Below are 20,099 nucleotides of genomic sequence, written 5' to 3' on the forward strand. Positions count from 1 at the left end.
ATGTAGCACTTTAAGGTTTATGAAATATGTGTTAACTCAGTTGGTCTTTACAATAATCCTGTGAGGTAGGTACTATTATTATCCTCATTTTACAGATGAAGACTGAGGTTGAGAGTGGTTAGTTGACTTGACAATGGTTGTTGTTCAGTCATTTCTGAGTCTATATGACCCTGTGGACTTTGTCCATAGGGTTTTTGTGGCAAAGATACTGGAGTGGTTTGCTATTTTATTCTCCAATGTATCCCCATTTTACAGATGAGAAACTGAGGCAAATAGGTATTAAGTTCCTTGCCCAGGGTCACACAGCTACCAAGTGTCTGAGGCCAGATTTGAACTCAGATGTTCCTGATTTCAGGCCTTGTGCTCTATCTACTGCACCACTTAGCTGCCCCTGACCTTGGTTACAGCCATTAAGTGTTTGAGGCAGGATTTAAACTCAGAGCTTTTTGACTTCAAGTCCAACCATCTATCTAATGTTCCACCTAATAGAATATGCCTCAATGTATTAAAATATTAGCACCTTACAGATAAATGGATCCATTAAAATGTCTATTCTCAATCACCTAGTGTTTTGCTATTTGCCTTTCCAACAATATTTCACCACCTACCGGACAATGAGGTGAAGGAGACAGGAAAAAAAGGAGAAGTGAAATATATCAACAGGTTAGCCACACTCAATTGGCACAAATAGATTTTAGGTTGTAAAATGTGAGCAGCACCAGATGTTTCTTTTGTTTCTGGGAAGACCTTTATTGCCTCAAGCTGCCTCTGACTTATGAATGTTCCATCACTGAATGCTGATTAAAAGTAAAACACCCAGTATGACTTGTTTCTCCCCCTCTTACACAAACCAAAAGGGATTTGGTTCCTAGAACCCTGTCAGCAAATGTTGGTGATGTGACCAGACAAACTGAGGAAATCCTACCCTCCACTCTAAAAAGCCTCCAGTTTTGTTTCCTGGATTCCATTACACAGAGCTCTCTATAATTGAAAATGAAGAATTACACCAAACTCTTCCAGCTGTTCTTAATGCTTGATGTTCAATGGCCTGAACCAAACAAAATTGAACAGAAAAATCCAGCCAGAACAAAGCATACTGACCATGGGGGTCTTAAGCAGCTAGTTTTTGATCTGGTGTTTTAAAAAAAAATAGGTTGACCAACAATGTTCCAGTCTGTGATCCAGAGTAGATTCAATGTAGTAGGCTCAACCATTACCTGTTGATTTGATTTCGTTAAAGATAAAACCAAATTGTAGCTTATGGGGATGAAGAAAAAGTATTTTAATAAGGTGAAAGAAGGAGGATGAGAAGGCACATACTCTAGTAGGGCCTTAAGGCACAACACAATCTCCTATGCCTTTTTGTCTATATCACATTGCAACCTGACTTGGTGAGCAGGCATTGGCTCTAGGAAAGAAGATGGTCCTGGAACTATGGTTTAGTCAGTAGGATCTTTTGAAGCACATGCCATGGGTAAATTGTCAAAGGGTGTTGGAATTACAGGAAGATAGGGCTTCTTTGGTTTTCCAAAACCCAAGCCCCTGCTTAGATTTCCAATCCTTACGGTCATCAATAATGAAAAAGTGTTTGTAAACACAGATGGGGATTGTATATGGGATTGCAATGGTATGGGGAACTTCCAGGTGAAGATTTTTTCTCTGTCAATGCAGGTCAGCACCTTAACAACTGATTCGAGAGAGTTTTCTACGGTACTAAGACGCTGCAGTGATTTGCCATTTTCTTTTCCAACTAATTTTATAGAGGAGAAAACTGAGGCAAACAGGGTTAAATGCCTTGCCCAGGGTCACATAGTTAGCAAATGCCTGAAGGCAGATTTGAACTCAGGTCTTCCTGACTCTAGATCTTGCACCACCTATAGTAAGTCTTTATTATAAGGGCTGTCTTGTGTTAGTCAGTATTGTCTTGATGAAGAATGAGGGAAGGGTAATAGGGAGCACTCTTTGGCTAAAAGAAATTCTTAGAAAGCTGAAACAGTGCCATTCACACACACAAGCATAAAAATCAACACATAGGAATCCTCAGAATTAGTGTGGATAGCAAATTGAGAGAATTCTGTTAAGCATTGTAACTTCTTACAAATTAGGTAATGAATTAGTATAACCCAACCCCACATTTTATCTCTCATTGGTCCCCTCCAACTATACTGCAAATCATGGTTGTGACTTTTGTTTTGTTTGCTTGGTTTCTGTACAAAGCAAACATATGCTATGATCATACCACTTCTCCAACATGTTTTTCATAAATGGGAAAGCCTAGAAGTGGAGAAGTATCTATCTGTCTATCTATCTATCTATCTATCTATCTATCTATCTATCTATCTATCTACCTATCTATCTATCTCTAGAGTCTAGAGGTCTAGACCTAACAAAGATAAGCGCTCAAACTAAACAATAAGCCTGAGCAGGACCAACTACATGTTGAGGGCATGGAGGGCTCTTGGGTCTGCTTTACTTGAGAGTTTTCCATCTTATCCTTATAACCTTTAGTTGTATTTATTGCTATTGGATACTGGAACTCCTCTATATTCACAAAGTTTCCATGGGATATATGAGACGTATGTGAGGTCCTCTACTAGAGGATGGGGCACATGCATGTGGGTAAGGACTGAGAAGGGCCATGTGGGTTTTGCTTTTGGGAGTGGGGAGGAGGAATGAGGAAGAGGTGTCATCAGACCACCACTTTGTTCGCTATACTCTGAGTCTCCAGTATGATCCTGACATTCCTAGCGGTAGTTGGTCCCTAAGCGATGGTATGCTTGGCAGGGAGACAACTACAATCTGATGGATACGTGAGTTTATTTCCCATTCACTATCTGTGCAGGTCTTTAGTATAGCTAGCTTTTGATAGGACGGGGCTGTGTCTTTGGACATAAGCTTCCCCATCAGGGATAGCAATCAAATAAGCAGCTTGAATCTAAATAATCATTTCCCTTAAACTAATAGTATTCAGGGGCCAGACAGATATAATTTTAGTGTGTCTGTGTAAAGCAGAGTGGCTAGCCTCCTGGCCCTTTCTCTGGCTCCCCTCCAGGAAGGTATCAAAGTCTCCAATGGAGAAGGGTGATTAGATTCCAGATAGATATACAAATATATTCATGCCTCGCTTTAGACAAACTATATGTATATAAATAACCTATAGGGATAATATACACTCCAATTGAACACAATTGATTTTTTAAAATCAGAAATCTTTAAAAGTTATTTATGGTACATTATTTAGGAAATTTTGCCATCTAAAACATTTGGGAATTGAACTCATCCTTATGGCTCAACTATGTAATTTGCTTCATTCATTTCTATTCCTGGAATGCAGAAGAACAAAGCCTTACAAATTGGCACCATGACAAAATGAATATTAAAAAAAGTTTGCAAACCAGAGAAATGAAGAAAAGGAACAACTCCGAACCAATCATTTCTAACTTAAGAACTTTGGAGAGGAGTTTCCTGTGTCAAACTCAAGAAACTCTCTGTATTGGGGATGTCTTCATTTGAAGTTGGAGAGAGGAGGGAAAGAACATATTTTGGCAGATGCTGTGATATACTGAAACCCAGAACAGCCAATCAAATCCGAGTGAGTTGTGGGGAAGTTTAATCTTTATCTTTCAGAAGCACACCTGGGATTTTTAAACATCAGACAACCCAAGAATCACACTGAGAGTTGAAAACCGAGTTTTCACTTTGTGGGACAGATGTAAACACCAGGAGTAGACTAGTGGGGATGTGAAAAAAGCTATTTCCTTGCATATGATATAAAATATCTGCTTTGATTGATTCTCCCCCCCATCTTCTCTCCCTATCACAGTATGGAACCAAACAACTAGCTGATGAGTCAATAACCATTTATTAGTGCCTATTATGTGGCAAGCACTGTGCTTTTCACTGGACAAATCACTTAACCTTTCCAAGCCTTAATTTTCTGATCTGTAAAATGTAGTAAAAATAGCACCTACTTCAAGGTCTGTCATGAGGATCAAATGAGACACTATAGCATAATGCTTTGCAAGCTTTGAAGAGCTACCTAAATGCTAGTTCTTATTGTTTTGTGACATTTATACCACCTTCCATGAGGATATATGGCCCTGAGATGTTAGGGTCTAAGTGTCATAATTCCACTGTCCTCATTGGAGAAAATTTATACTGATGATTTGAGAAAAATCTTTTTGATTTTCTTCTTGGGGCCCCTTCTCTTTTTAATCTGTACTATCATCTTTAGTGATTTCATTAGTACCCATAGGTTTTATAATCATCTCTCTGATAATGATTCTTAAATCTTTATATCTAGCCTCAGTGGTTTTCCTAAATCATAATGTTACCTTCCCTCTTCCACCTCCACTCAGTAAACTTCAATGGCTACCTAAAGTCCTTTGTTTGGCATTCAATGAACCTTTATAAGCTGTCCTCTTCCTGCCTTTTCAGTCTTTCTATGCTTTACTTCCTTACACTCATTCTACAATCCCACCCTACTGGCTTGGTGCTCCTTACACAGCCTGTCTTTTAATGCCTTTGCACTGATTGCCCCTCTTTCCTGGAATGCTTTCCCTTCTTTCCCCCATCTCTTTTAATGTCTGGCTTCCTTTGAGATTCAGCTGAAAGGTTGCTTTCTGCCGAAAGCCTTTCTTAGTTCTCCTAGCTGCTAGAACTTTCCCTTTTAAGTTATGATTTATCTATTCTGTATCTTGTATGTACCAATTATTTACGTGGTGTCATCTTGACTAGGGTGTAAGATCTTTGAGGAAAGGGATTGTTTTGCTCTTTCTTCGTACCCTTGGCACCTTATATAGTGCTTGACACATAGTAGGCACATAATAAATACTTGCTGACTGATTAATTGACAGTCTTCCTTCTGCCTTCATCTTTGAATGCTCTTGGGATAATTTTGCTTAGTTGGATATCTTGCCAAGCTTTATGTAAAATGGCATTTACCCTTCACTGCTTTACTCCCTATTTTATAAGATGATCCTTTTCATAATTGTCCATCATCCTTCTCCATAAGATTTTACAGATGAGTTTATATTCTAACCCTATGTAGCCTTTGGCAGCCATCCCTCTCAATTAGGTGAATAAGTCAGATTTTTTCTGACAAATGTGCTTTCTGGGCTCTTTTAATCTCCTTGCTGTGTCTCATAATTTACATTAAATTTTTGGATAAAATTATTAGGGTTGACATCTATGTCATTTGGTTGTCCATTTCCCATTTTAACTTTCAATTATTTGTTCAAATAGTTTGACATTAAGTTGTTTCAATTGTATACCTTATCTTTTCCTCATTCTTTCCTCCCCATTCTAATCTTAGTTCTAATGATTTGATTATAAACAGCTGAATTTAAGCATAGTTTCTATATCAATAATAAGTCTTTAATTATCTATTACAATATAAAATCGATGTCCTTGTTTTGCTGTTATTTGGTACTCATCACGTTCAGGGTCTATCAATTATTTTCTGAAAGGAAATGTTCATGATGCAGGGATATGAGGCTCCTCTTTAATCTGAAAGTTTTTGGACTTTCTCGTTCATTCTTCCTGAACTATTTTCCCCATCTATTTCCACCCACCACCACCTTTTGCCACCTGTGCCTCAAAATCACTACATATCAGAGTGCATGTTGATTTAGTTTGAAGGGTCATACTTAACAAGTTTATAATCGAATTTCTCTACCACATCATCTTCATCAATTTATTTGCTGCATAAGCTGCAATTATCATAATTATTGCAATTCATGGAGGTGGGAAATGGAATTTCAGACTATTTATTTTCCTGACAGCCTTTTTGCAAGTGTTTATATCAAGTACTAAAATGCACGATGACCAAGAAGGAATTTGACTAATGAAATATATGATTGGAAAAGGCGATAGGCTAGGGATATGGCTGGATGATTATAAGTACTGAATTAATTACTGAAGAATTATGTAAACTTTGATTACAATTTTATGGTCTTCAATCTTTTTGATTTATTTTATAATATTTTATCTATTTGCATGTATTGTAGAGGATCAGAAAAGAAAGTACGGCAGTCATACATTGAGTTGCGGTTGTCCAGTTACGGTCTTCATGGCAAAGACACTAGAATGGTCTGCCATTTTCTTCTCCAGTTCATTCTGTAGATGAGAAACTGAGGCAAACAGAGTTATGTGACTTGCCCAGGGTCACCCAGCTAGTAAGTACCTGAGGCCAGATTTGAACTCAGGAAGATGAGTCTTCCGGTCTGGCACTCTATCCACTGCACCATCTAGCTGCTCCCATATATTGAGAGCAAGGTATAAAAGCCAGATAGTCCAAATGGTACACTAGTATCCAAAGAATATTAAAAAACCTGGAGGAACACCTCCCTTTCCTTTATGGGTTCTGGGGCATTCCTTTATGAAGGATCTAAGTGAGGAACACACATAATATAGGATTAGAAGGTCTTGAATGTAGTACTTATGCCATTAGATGGACTACTCACATTTCTTACATGGTACGTCCATTGAGGTGTTATAGAGTTATTCCCCATAATAATTTTCAATTCAGTTAAATTCAATAAAAAATGGTTAAACACCTACTATCTATGGACACAACTGAGATAAAGAAAGATAATCTATGCCCTCCAGGAGCTTACAATTCTAATGGGGAAGACAACACACACACACACACACACACACACACACACACACACACACGCACACACACGCACACATACACACACACACACTGAAAAGCAGTAAGGTGGGGCCACCAGGAGGTACCCAGTGCAAGACCATGATGTTCTATGGTGTTGAAACCAGGCAGAGTTGTTGATGGAAAATGAAGAGTTACCATCACTGTCTTGTAGGGGGAGTTATAGATAGTCTGGTAGCAAGCCTATGCCCACCTAAAGAAAGGTTAAATAACTTCCTCCTCTCTTCTAATAAGTCTGTAGTGATCCTTTAAGCATCCCATGATAGAATACCCATTCTAGATCCAGATGTTAAATGGAAAGTCTTGGGCTAAGGGTGATAACTTCTCAATTATCATTAGTAAATTTTTTGGGGGGACTTGCACCCATGATTTCCCTTAGGTTAGATTCCCAGATAGGAAACTTTCTGTAGCCATAGAGATCAGAAAGTGTTCTGTAACTTGTGGTCTTAAGAGTAGTGTCTGGAGGCCCTCAGAAGGTGTGACTTGCCAAGGTTATAAGAAGCAATATGTATTCAAGGCAGGACTTGAACCCAGATCTTCCCGACTATGAAGCCAGCTGTCTACCAATGGCATATACTGACATTTGTTATTGTTAACTGTAACATGAATGTTTAAAGGTTTTTGATGCCTTTTTAATACCACACGCTTTCCTAATATACCACCCCTTCACTGAACCATTGTTTATATCCAAGAAATACAAAATAGCAAAAGTAAGCAACAAGGGACCTCATCAAACAGTGTATGGAACATCCAGAACATTAATCTCCCACCCCTCTACTGAGAGGAAGCATGTACTATTACTATTAGTTGATATTTTCTTCACAAATTGCATTGGGCCCTGGGAAACTAAACAGTCTCTTCATTGGTCTAAAACATCTGCACTGGTAAAACAAAATGGATGCATGTTGCCGTTGAATTGTGTGGGAAATCCATTGATTTAGTGTATCTATACCTGTACCTGTAACTGCACCTGTACCTGTATCAATCTGTATCTGTATTTAACTATCTCTACCTGTATCTGTATCTGTTCCCAATGTTCTCAGGCTGCTCTCTGCCACTAAATCTCTTTTGGACACCAGTAATTCTTTTTTTTTTTAAAGAAAGTGAAAAAAGTGTGCTTCAGTGTGAATTCAGAGTCCATCAGTTCTCTCTCTGGAAGTAGACAGCATCTTTCACCATGGATCTTTTGAATTTGTCCTGGATTATTGTTGATCAGAGTGTATAACTCATTCACAGCTTACACTAACACCCTCACAATATTTCGGTTACAATGCGAAATGTTATCCTAGCTCTATTCACTTCACTTTTTGTGTTTAAGTATATGTGTATGTGCATGCATTTATGTATATGTATGTATGTGTATATATGTGCTCATGTATATGTGCACATGCCAATACATATGTGTTTGTATGTATATGCACATATATGTGAACATACACAATGCAAATATATTTTATATGCTTATGTATATATGTGCATATGTTACATTTTATATTTGTTTTACATATATACATGCATGTATGTGTATGCATGTATGCATGTGTGTTTTCAGTTCACAGCTGATGTAATGCTTAACAAGATTTTCAGAAACCATATTGCTTGTTTCATGTAGCACAATAGTAAAGCCAGTAATTCTTCCTATAATGTTACTATAATGCTACTGTAATTAATTGTGAATCATAATAAATATATATAGACATACATAATGCACAAATGTGTGTATATACACATCATCTATCTATCTATCTACGTATCTGTCTATGTATCTATCTATCTATCTATCTATCTATCTATCTATCTATCTTTCTGTCTATCTATCTATCTACACACATTCAGGGTGTCCTAAAGTCTTAGAGAAGTTTTAAAATTTAATAGCTTAAAATATGAATAAGGAGGTGATAGTCTGACTATACTCTACCTTGCTCAGATCACTTCTAGAATATCATTTTCAATTCTGCACACTGAATTTCAAAAAGAACATTGATAAGCTGGAAAGCACCCAGAGGTGACTAATCAGGATGGTGGCATATCAGGATATGTTGTGGAAACTGGAGATATTTAGGTTGGAGAAGAAAAGACTCAAGAGGATATGATGTCTCTCTTTCAGTATTCAACAGATTGTCATGTAAAAAATCAAGTCAAATATGTATGCAAAGAAAATATGTATTCAAGAAAAATCATTTGACTTGTTCTATCTATACAGGTGAAATACGTATGTGTTTATATATCTACACACATATGGGAGAGAGAGAGAGAAGAAGAAGAAGAAGAAGAAGAAGAAGAAGAAGAAGAAGAAGAAGAAGAAGAAGAAGAAGAAGAAGAAGAAGAAGAAGAGGAAGAGGAAGAGGAAGAGGAAGAAGAAGAAGAAGAAGGAGAGAAGAGGGAGAGGGAAAGAGAGAGAGAGAGAGAGAGAGAGAGAGAGAGAGAAAGGGGGAGAGGAAGAGAGCAAGTCAAGTGATATTTTTCTACATGACAGCCATCAAATACTTAAAGATAAGTATCATGCCTCCCTTAGTCTTCTCTTTTTCAACCTAAACATTCCCAGTTTTCTTAATTGATCTTGATATGTCACCTTCCTGGTTAGTTTCCTCTGATGCTTTTCAGTTTATCAATGTTCTTTCTACAATATGGTGTACAGAACTGAGAACAATATTCCACAGGTTTCTGAATGGGTCAGAGTTACTATCACTTTTTTCCCCTCTATGCCTTTCAATGTAACCAAATGACCATTTTGAGCTTCTGTTCCACACTGTTAACTCATTTGAGTTTGCATTCTGCTAAAAACCTTGAGGCAGCTAGTTGGTATAGTAGATAGACTGCTGGGTTTGGTGTTAGGAATTGTTCAGTTGTTCTTCATTTGTGTCTGACTCTTCATGATCCTGTTTGGGGTTTTCTTGTCAGAAATACTGGAGTGGTTTTCCATTTCTTTCTCTAGCTCATTTTACAGATGATGAAACTGAGGTAAACAAGGTTAAGTGATTTGCCAGGATCACATAGCTAAGTCAGTGTCTGATGTCAGATTTGAACTCAGGAATATGTCTCCCTGACTCCAGGCCTGGCACTCTATCTGTTGTATCACCTAGTTGCCCAGAAGGAATTAGGAAGATGAGTTCAAACCCAACCTCAGATTGATGATCTCAGGCAAGTCATTTAAACTTTTAGCTGCCTCAGTTTCCTCAACTGGTAAATGGAGATAATTATTGCACCTACCTATCAGGGTTGTTGAGAAGATTAAATGAGATATTGTTTTTAAATGGCCTGACACACAATAGGCACTTAATAAATTATTGTTTCCTTTCTTCCTGCAAAACTCAGATTTTTTTTTCAAACAGACCTAACATGTCTCTCCCATATCATATTTGCAAAATTGATTACTTGAACCTAAGTGTAGATTTTACATTTATCTGTATTAAATCTCATCTTACATTAAACCAAATGTTCTATTTTGCCAGCATTTTTGCTGTTTCTTGTGCACAGTCTTCTAAATCTTAGCACCTTTCCTTTCCCAGTCTATCTCCTGGGCCTATAATCCTCTTAGTGTTCATTTATGCCTCACAGAACCCCTACCTTGCTTCAGTGCTCATCTCAAGAGCCACCACCTTTAAGAAACCTTCTCTGATCCTTTCATTTTTAGAGTTCTCTTCTCTCAAAATTTCCTGGAATTTATTCTGAATGCATTTCATATTTATTTATCTTCACATGTATTATTCTCCTCCTTTAGAATGTAAGCTGTGTAAGGTCAAGGTTCTTTCATTTTTTTCTTTTATCCCCAGTGGCTGGAACATAATACGTGCTTAATAAATGCTTATTGAGTTAAATTTAATTTTATTCAGGTGCACTTTGGGCTAAATGGCTTCTGAGCTCCCGTCTAACCCTGGAGTTCTGTTTCTATGATAATGGCAGCCTTGAACTCAACAGGCTCTTCATCAGGGATTCTAAGCCTTTTTTTTTTATAAGAAACACATTATTCTCTTATTTTAGTCCCTTTTTTCCTTGGGTTATTTATGGTGGCTGAGGGATAAAATCATCAAAGGGATGGAATGATCAAGGACTGGGTGAGAGCTATCCAGGCCCAAGGACATGCCCTTGGAAGGTAACAGGAGGTTGTTTGAACCATTCTTCTATTCCCTCCCTTCCCTTCACTTCACAGGAGATAGAATGACATTTTAAGGATTGATGACTGGTTACCTGGATTGGACAAGAGAAGAGTGAAGGGATGAGATAATAATGAGGGAGAATTATGTATACTGGAAAAAAAAGAATTGCTGGACCTAGAGGGGAATCTCTGAATGTACAGTGTCTTCATGAAGCTACAATAACTTTTGTTATCGAGGAAAGAATAAGGGTAATGCTGCTTCGTTTTCATGCCTGTGTGATGAGAATAAATTACTGCTGTGGTGGGATATGACTGAGTGATGTTTGGGAAGGAGCATGGGAGGAACAATGCGTAAGAGGCACAAGCAGGACTGGGACAAAAGTAAAATGTGACTTAGTGAACATAATGTCCTGTGTTCAGATGGCAAAGATACATTGAGCCATCCTATGCAACCTGGCTGTTGAGCATGCCCAGTTTGCCTAATGTGGATCCCCCGTATCCTCTACTACATGGGTGGGAAAGTCTTTTTTGATTGACTGCCTGCATCTTTAAAAGTGATGAGACTGAGCTGTTCATTCTCTTTTCTGAATCTTTTGTCTGCACTCTCTTTTCTGCCATCTTTCAACCGTGAGTTCTTATTCTGTTTCATTTTTTAAAATTTATTTTATTCTGAACTTAAGAAATAAAACAAGCATTTCTATAACATAGTAGAATAGAAAAACAGATGATTGTACATGAAACTGCAACTCTATTGTGTACAACTTGCTATTCCTTTTAAATATATGTTAAAGTTATCATGTAACATTTTCCCTTTTTTTTCCATCCAGCCCTAGAGAGAGCTACCATTAGATACAAATATAGTTCATATATGTATATATGTATATATGTATACATATGTGTGTATATAATATATACACATGTATGTATATATGTGCATATATATATATATATCTATATATATATATAATCATTCTATACATACTTTTATCAGTTCTTTCTCTGGATGCAGATAGCATCTTCCATCACAGATCCTTAACAGTTAATTTGGGTATTCATAATAGTCAAAATGACTTATTAGCTCAAAGTATTGCTATTACTGTATACAACATTCTCCTGATTCTACTTGTTTTGCTCTTCATTATCTAGTGCATCTATCCATGTTTTTCTAAGATCATTGAGCTCATCATTTCTTATAATACCATATTATTTGATCATGATCATCATCACTAATTCACTGTTGGTGGAACTGTGAATTTTGAAGAGCAATCTGGAATTATACCCAAAGAGTTATTAAACTGCCTATCCTCTTTGACCCTGCAATACCACTAGTAGGTCTGTTTCCAAAGTTGATTTGGGAAAAAGGAAAAGAACCTATATATTCTAAAATATTTGTAACAGCTCTCTTTGTGGTGGCAAAGAAATGTGGACTCTTTTTCAGTAACTGCTATCTGCTGTGCCTAGTGTTGATGCCATGAACTGAACCAGTGAGAGAGGAAGGATTTCTTTCCCCTGTTCTCCTTTTTTTTTAACCCAGTGATGAGAACTGGGTCTGGGTGTTTGTTTCTGTACTTTGTTGTTTGTCCTCAATTTCAGGTGCTGGAGATGATACTCAGTACCTAGGAGTTCAAGCCATGATAACTTTGGAGCCAGGATCGTATGCGGGGTGGTGTAGTCAGCCAACATGGCATAGAAGCCCTGAGAAGCCAGAGTGGTAAGGACTTGATCCCAAGGGGAACTTTGGATTTGGAACTGGGACAGTGTTCAATGGTAACCAAGCTAGGCTGTGAACCTAATGCCTTTTCTCTCCTCAGAGACTGAGGTGGTAGGGGTGATAAGTGGGGATAATGCCCCCCATTTGTATATTTGTGATTATGCCTTTTGGAAGTAAATATTCTTTTGTAAAACCTACTGTGTTACATATACAAGTCCATTCCCCCAAAACTTTTAGGTGGAACAATATCCAGCTCTTTGTATGGTGCCAGTGAATTGGGAACTAGGGGTGCTCATCAGTTGGAGAAGGACTATATTTATGGTGTATGGATGTAATGGAAAATAATTATGCTATAAGAAATGATGAAATGGATGTTTTCAGAGATATCTGGGAAGATTTATTTGAACTGATGCAGAATGAAGTAAGCAGAACCAGGAGATTAATTTATACAGCAACTAATAATGTAAAGAAAAATAACTTCAAAAGATTTAATAACCCTGATCAACACAATGATCAATAGCAATTCCAGATGGCTAATGATAAAGAATGCTACCCATTTCCTGACAGATATGATGAATTCAGATTACAAAATGAAACACACTTTTTGGATGGGAGCATGGGAATTTGTTTTTCTTGACAATGCAGATTTGTTACAAGGGTTTTCCTTTTCCATCTGTGATGGGATCTATTTTAAGGAACAAAAATAGATTTTTTATTAATTAAATTAAATATTTGAATTCTAAAAATTTATTTTGAAGAATAAAATTTAAAATGAAATAGATGAAACCTTATAGGTTCAACAAAGGCATTAGATAAATTGAAGCTTTGACTAAAGTATATGAGTGACCATATTGAAGGAAGGGATGGAGTGTAATGTTCTATTCCTCCTTTTCCCCTAAAAGGTGTATGAGATCAATTCACTTTAATACATCAACAAACCTTTATTCATCACTTATGATGCGCTAGGCATTGTATTAGGCACTATAAATACAAAGACAAAAATTAAACAATCCCTGCCCTCAAGGAAATTATTATTATTTTTTCATAGGGTAAAACAACATGTAAACAGGTAAGTAAATATTAAATATCTACAAATTAAATTCAATAACTGGGGAGATAATAAAAGGTCTTATTCAGGAAGTTGACCCTTGAGCTAAGCCTTGACTAGAAATAGAGATCCTGAGAGACTGTGATGAGGAGGGAGATTTCAGGCTGGGGAGACCTGTCCAAAGACAACGAAGAAGGACATTTCTCTGTACAAGAATCAGCTAATATAGGAAGTAGAGCTCTTGAAGTGGAGTAATATGAAATGTTTTGAAAGATGGTTTGGAGCACATTGTGGAAGACTTTAAATGCCAAACAGCAATTTGTATTTTATAGTGGGGAAGAAAGGGAGCCATGGAAGCTTTTTGAGCAGGAGAAGTGACATAGCTGAATCTGTGCTTTAGTCATGTCAACTGGCATTAATGAATTACAAAGGGGAGTAACTGGAAGTTGGGAGACCAGTTAGGAGGCATTATGTTTTGATAACATGTATGTTATGATATGAATTGAGTAAATTTTGCTTTGAGCACATTTTTCAATATTTTATGACATTAAGATAAATACACATGCATATTACATATATAGTGCGTATAGTGTTTACACATAATAGGTGATTATAGGATCAAAGATGTAAAGCTAGAAGGGACCTCAGAAGTCATACTCTATGTTTATTGAATTTAATTGAATTGAAAACCAGCTTCAGGAATCACTTTCTCTATTACTCTCACTTTAGCTTTATTGAACACTGTAAACTTTAAAGGACTGTTTACATAAAGTTAAATGGCTCTTCAAGGTTTACAAAGCATTTTGCATATTGGATCCTTATTTTACAAATGAGGAAACTGAGGCTCAGAGAAGTTAAATGATTTGCTCAGGATCACACAGCTAGTAAGTGTCAGAGGCTTAAACTGAATAACAACTTCTTTGTCACTCCAGTCCCAGTACTCTATGTACTACACTTTGCCATTTTTATCAGACGCACAGGTATAATTATTTCAGCTTTTCCTGGTATGATAATGATGATAGCTATCATTTATATAGTGCTTTAAGTTTTGCAAAGTACTTTACATATGATGTCTCATTAGGTGGTGGCGTGCACCACAACTTATAGTCTATAATTTACAGTCTTAGAAGATTGTGCAAGGCTCAAAATCACACAGCTAGTAAATGTCAGAGGGGGAAAGGATTATGCCTCCTCAGGGCACATGGTGTAGATGTTTGGGAGAAGGGGATATGAGGATAATAAAGTATCCCTAAAATCTAGAAGAGAGGGATGTTGACGTGGCGCCCTTGTGTGGTGGGCATCAGGGATGGGGAGTCTTTCTTGGGATACACCGTGTGGATGTTTAGGTAGAGGGAACACAATTATGTCAATAAGTTTATAGGGAAGAGAAGTTTACTTGGTATGCAGGAATTTAAATCAGTACCACTTCCTGGGCAGCTAGGTGGCACAGTAGATAGAGCACCAGGCTTGGGATCAGGAAAACTCATCTTCATGAGTTCAAATCTAGCCTCAGATACTTACTAGCTGTGTGATGCTGGACAAGTCACTTAACCCTATTTGCCTTAGTTCTTCATCTGTAAAATGAGCTGGAGAAGGAAATGGTAAACCATTCCAGTATCCTTGCCAAGAAAACCCCAAATGGGGTCACAAAGAGTCATTCAGGACTGAAACAAGTTAACAACAATAACACCTCTGGGAAAATGTCCTAGGGGTACAAGAAAGGACACATGCTGTCTATCGTTGGCTAGTCTCACACCACCCCAGATAAGAGTCATAGCAAGAGTAGTTAGTATTCAACCTAATTCTTTCTTTCTTTCTTTTTTTTGGCTAGGCAATGGGGTTGAATGACTTGCCCAGGGTCACACAGCTAGTAAGTGTTATGTGTCTGAGGCTGGATTTGAACTCAGGTCCTCCTGAAGCCAGGGCCTATCCACTGCATCACCTAGCTGCCCCTCGACCTAATTATTTCCACGCTCCTTCTTGCACACCAATCTGATGTGGTGATCATTTTGAGGTTCACCTCTGTATAGCTGCTTGAAGAAAGGATGAAGTGAAGTGATGGGGAATTTAATCTATTTCAATACAACAATAATACTTATCTAGGAATACACATCCCACATTGCTTTCTGAATTAGCTTAAGGTGACATTGTGCTGGGGGTACATGTATAGAGTCACCATGAGTATTAGCAGAATCTGAACATGTACATTGACATGACATAGTGTTCTAGAATGTGGAAAGAGGTATAAAATATTAGGACTTTTCTTGGTGGAAGAGATATAAAAATGATTGAAATGCCGATTTTAAAAAAAGTGTCCATTTTAACTATCTTCTCTGTTGGTTTTGGTAGGAACTACTTTTAGTCCTCTCCACCAGCTTTCATCACTTTGGGAAAAAAGAGTTGCCTGTGATGGAATAAGATAAATCCATGTGTTGCCTGCTTTTGCTCCAGGCCCGGGGAGAGGGCACACAATCACCCTCGGCCTAGAAGACAGGTCGAATTGGTTCCTGAAAGTTTGCTTTCACCTAAGGTTAAGGATGGAAATATTTATTTATTTGTTGTGATGATCCTTTTACTATAGGGAGCTTCAATAATCAATGGTGCAATTCACTGACAGTTTGATTTCTCAACAGCGCATTTGCTCAGAGATACGAAGCCAGAGTTCAGGAGTCCAAGGACTTGAGTTCAAATCCCTCCTCAGTACTTGGCTGGCCTCGAAAAAATTACTTCATTTTTTCTGAGTATGAGTTTCCTAATCTGTAAAATGAAGAGGTAGGAATAAATGGCCTCTGAACTCTTCATCTATGCTTTTTTTTTGTTGTTGTTACTATTATTATTATTATTATCATTAAGGCAGGTGTTGCAAGTCTATTTATTTTTTTTTCAATCCCCTATTTCTGGTTCCCTGAAGATAAAATAGACATTTAAAAATTCTTAATAAAACCCTGATTGATTGAAATGAAAATAAAGTTCTAATTATCTCTTCATAATTATCACTAAGCCTAGTGTAATGAGGTTTAATGGCCTCAGTTTCTTTCTTCCTTTTAATTTTTTTTAAATCAAACAAGCTAGATCCTCATATTCAAATCCAGTAAGTACTAGCCTTCTGAGGTGGGAGCACTGCAATTCCCATGGACTCGCTGGGCTTTTAAAGAGAGACATTAGAATGGAGAGGTGTTTTCAGATTGGGACTTTTGTACTGAGAATCTCAGGGGCGGTGGCTCCTGTTTTCATAGCTGAGCTGTCTGCTGCCTTGTTCAGGCAGGGGGAGAGGGGTTTAGGGGCCTGATTTCTACTGATAAAGTCAAATGGGCCAGAGTTTTTCATATACATTTTATTAGCTGCTTTGTACCCAACTAAAATTTTTTAAAAAGGTAGTTGAGCAGGTCAACAAGGGATCAAAGACAGACAATGGCTGCTTTTAAGGGTTGCTGCCTTGCATTTTTATCTATATACAGAGAAACTTGGGCTTATTAACATTTACTTTTCTTCTTAATTTTCTTCCAGTAAAAAGTGATGTACTGTATGGGGTTAAGTTTCAGGCAGCAGGTTTAATTAAAAAGCAGCAATCTTATTTTCATTTAAATGTGTTTTTAATTCCACAGAACTACTGTTACTCATATCTGAGTTTTCTTTTATTAAATCCTTAATGAATGGTCAGGGCTACTGGACATCTCTATTTATTCTTAGCCAATCCAAGCTGGATACATAGCAGTTCCAACTTACCTACCCTGCAGTGAAGTGAACCAGCAGGCATTTAAAAAAGAACTTCCTACCACATGCCAGACAAAATAAAACAATCTCTGTCCTCAGGGGAGACAAATGAACACAATAGGAACACTGTTGGCTTTGAAATCAGAGAATCTGGGCTCAGGTTCTCTCTGACCTGTCCTATCATGTGACTTTGGGAAAGTCCACTTACTTCACTGCTCCTCAGCTTCCTCCATTAGATTATGCAGGAGGTGCACTAGATGACTTTGGAGAGTCTTTCTGGCTCTCGGTTTTTGATCCCGAGCTTACATTCTATTAGGAGAGACATATGCGTAAGTCAGTGTTGTTGCTGAGTTGTTTCAGTTGTGTCCAACTCTTTGTGATCCCATTTGGGATTTTCTTGGCAGAGATACTGGAGTGGTTTGTATGTCCTTCTCTGGCTCATTTCACAGATGAGGAAATTGAGGCAAACAGGGTTAAATGACTTGCCTAGGGTCACACAACTAGTAAGTGTCTGAGACCAGCTTTGAGTTCAGATTGATGAGTCTTCCTGACTCCAGGCCTAATGCTCTATCCACTGCACCACCTAGCAGCATATGACATAGATACATTGCAAATTTTTTTTTGGGGGGAATATGTGTAGCTTGAGAGAATAGGAAGTTTCATGTAGAAGGTGGCTCTTGAGCAAAGTTTTAATGGAAATGGAATTCTAAAACACAGAAGTGAGCATGGAATGAATTCTGGGCATGGTGGTCAACCACGGCAAAGATGGAGATGGAGATATATGGCAGCTAGCGAGATGACCAGTTTGCCTAAAACATAGAGTGTGGAGATGGGAGCAATGTGAATAAGTTTAGGAATGGCACTTTAGTCAGGCTATCCCAGGAACATGCCTTCTCTTGATTTTGTCCCCTTCCTCCCACCACCTCCCCAGGAATTCCTTCCTTTCACAGGAAATGTGATAGTTAGAGGCAGTGCAGTTAGATGGAAAGCATTACCCTTACAATCAAGAGAAAACTGGGTTCAAATCCTGCCCTTGATATTTACTAGCTATATGACTATGGGAAACTTACTTATTCTTTCTGAGCCTGTTTCCTTGTCTGTAAAGTGGGGTTGATAATAATACTAGATATTGCTACTTCATAGGGTTGTTGTAAAGATGAGGGGAGACAATAGGCATAAAGCTTTACATAAATGCCAGTTATCATCATTCCTGGGGAATGAACCAGTCTACTTTACCTTCTCACTTCAAATTTCCTCCAGATGTTCTCCTCCCCAGTCCCATGCTCCTTTCTAGTAGATGGTGACTATCTCACCTCTGTATTAACATAAAATTAACATAATCATAATACTATATATGATATATATATATATTAACTAAATATAATATATATATATAATACTAAAAACATAATAATAACAAAATTAACATGAAATAGGTGTTGAATAAATGCTTGGTGATTGATTTCACATCCTAACCCAGTACTTGTTGGAATTCTGGTCAAATGGAAGGATCAGACTTATTTTGGTAGGGTGAAAAGTAATAGCGTGACAGTCCAGAGAAGCAAACTGAAGGTTTAGTGCCAGGAAAAGATGCCACAAAATCAGGGCTGTCCAAAAATCAAAGGGGCTGCTTTGGGAGGCAATGTGGTCCACTCATTAGAAACAGTGGCTTGATGATCACTTGTCAGGGATGATGTAAGAATTTTCCTTTCTAGGTGGAGTTTAGATTCTTGAGTGTGGCTTTTTGACTGAGTCCAAGTTTTACAGAACAAATCCTGTTATTAAGGGGATTTGTTCTGTAAAGTTTGGATTCCGTCAAAGGGCCACATTTGAGGACCTAGAGGGCCACACGTGGCCTCAAGGCCACAGGTTTCCCAAACCTGATTTAGGAAATAATTGCCTTCTGAGGTCCCTTCCGACTTTGAGATTCCATAATTCTAGGTAGTGGCAGTATGGGAGTGGCAGTGGTAGGTGATAATGGGGGTACTGGGAAGGATCATAGAAACAAAGGTTCTTAGAGCTGGAAGGGACTTCAGAGAGAAGACAGTCTAACCCTCTCATTTTAAAGATGAGGAAATAGAAGCTGGGAGAGGTGTTTCACACTGGAAATGGCAGGGGTAGGATTTGAACCCAGGTCCACTTTGCCACACTGCTTCCTGAGGCAATGGGACCCCAGTACTTGGAGAGTGTTGGGATTAGTCCTCCCTGGTAGGTTATAAAGAGAACATAGACTATTCTGTACCTGCTGACGATTCAACATATAGAAGCTTGGAAGCTGGTTTTGGCCCTGATGAATCAGGATTAGTACTGTGTGCTGATGAAAGGGCTTTTCGTTGTGTGAGGAGGAAGTTTCCATAAGTCTATGAGGAGGGGAAGGAGCAGAGACAACCTCATCTCCTTATCAGGCTACCACTTGTTCCGGAGCACATGGAACCCTTTCCTCTGGTATTTCTTCTTTCCTTATCTCATGTGAATGAGAATTCTGACATCAGAGCACCTTGGTGGCTGGTGAGCCTATGAAATACAATGAAGCCCTCTGAAGACCCAAGACTGCCAGGGTCCCAGAGCAAAGAACATTGGGACCATTGCTTCCCTAATTATGGTTACTTTGGCTAAGTTTTAGTTAAAAATGTTCAGCTTCTGTGCTACTTTATTGACTCATAATACGTGTTTAGCTTTCCTAATGGTTATTTTTAACTCCTGACATTTCCCCTGTTACAAGCAGAAAAGCCCTTCAGAAATATTCAGAAAGACTGTGGGATACAAACAAGAGACTCTTGCTCCTCAATAACAGGGAGACCCAAAGGGTGGTCATAACCAGTTGTACTTTAACTTTGAAGTCAGTCAGTAAACA

The 20,099-nt window shown here is 38.1% G+C and overlaps 1 long non-coding RNA gene across 1 annotated transcript in view; it reads left to right on the forward strand.

The window, feature by feature from the left end:
- The first annotated feature begins 11,084 nt into the window (after positions 1 to 11,084).
- Positions 11,085 to 20,099, forward strand: part of LOC110209916 (uncharacterized) — a 75,780-nt gene continuing 66,765 nt past the window's right edge. Inside the window, exons 1-2 of the long non-coding RNA XR_002324967.2 lie at positions 11,085 to 11,399; positions 12,366 to 12,483. This is a non-coding gene — a long non-coding RNA (uncharacterized LOC110209916). The remainder of the gene's footprint in view (positions 11,400 to 12,365; positions 12,484 to 20,099) is intronic.

Source organism: Phascolarctos cinereus, unplaced genomic scaffold (assembly GCF_003287225.1).
Source record: "Phascolarctos cinereus isolate Bilbo 61053 unplaced genomic scaffold, phaCin_HiC Scaffold_5;HRSCAF=322, whole genome shotgun sequence".
Taxonomy (NCBI): Eukaryota; Metazoa; Chordata; class Mammalia; order Diprotodontia; family Phascolarctidae; genus Phascolarctos; species Phascolarctos cinereus.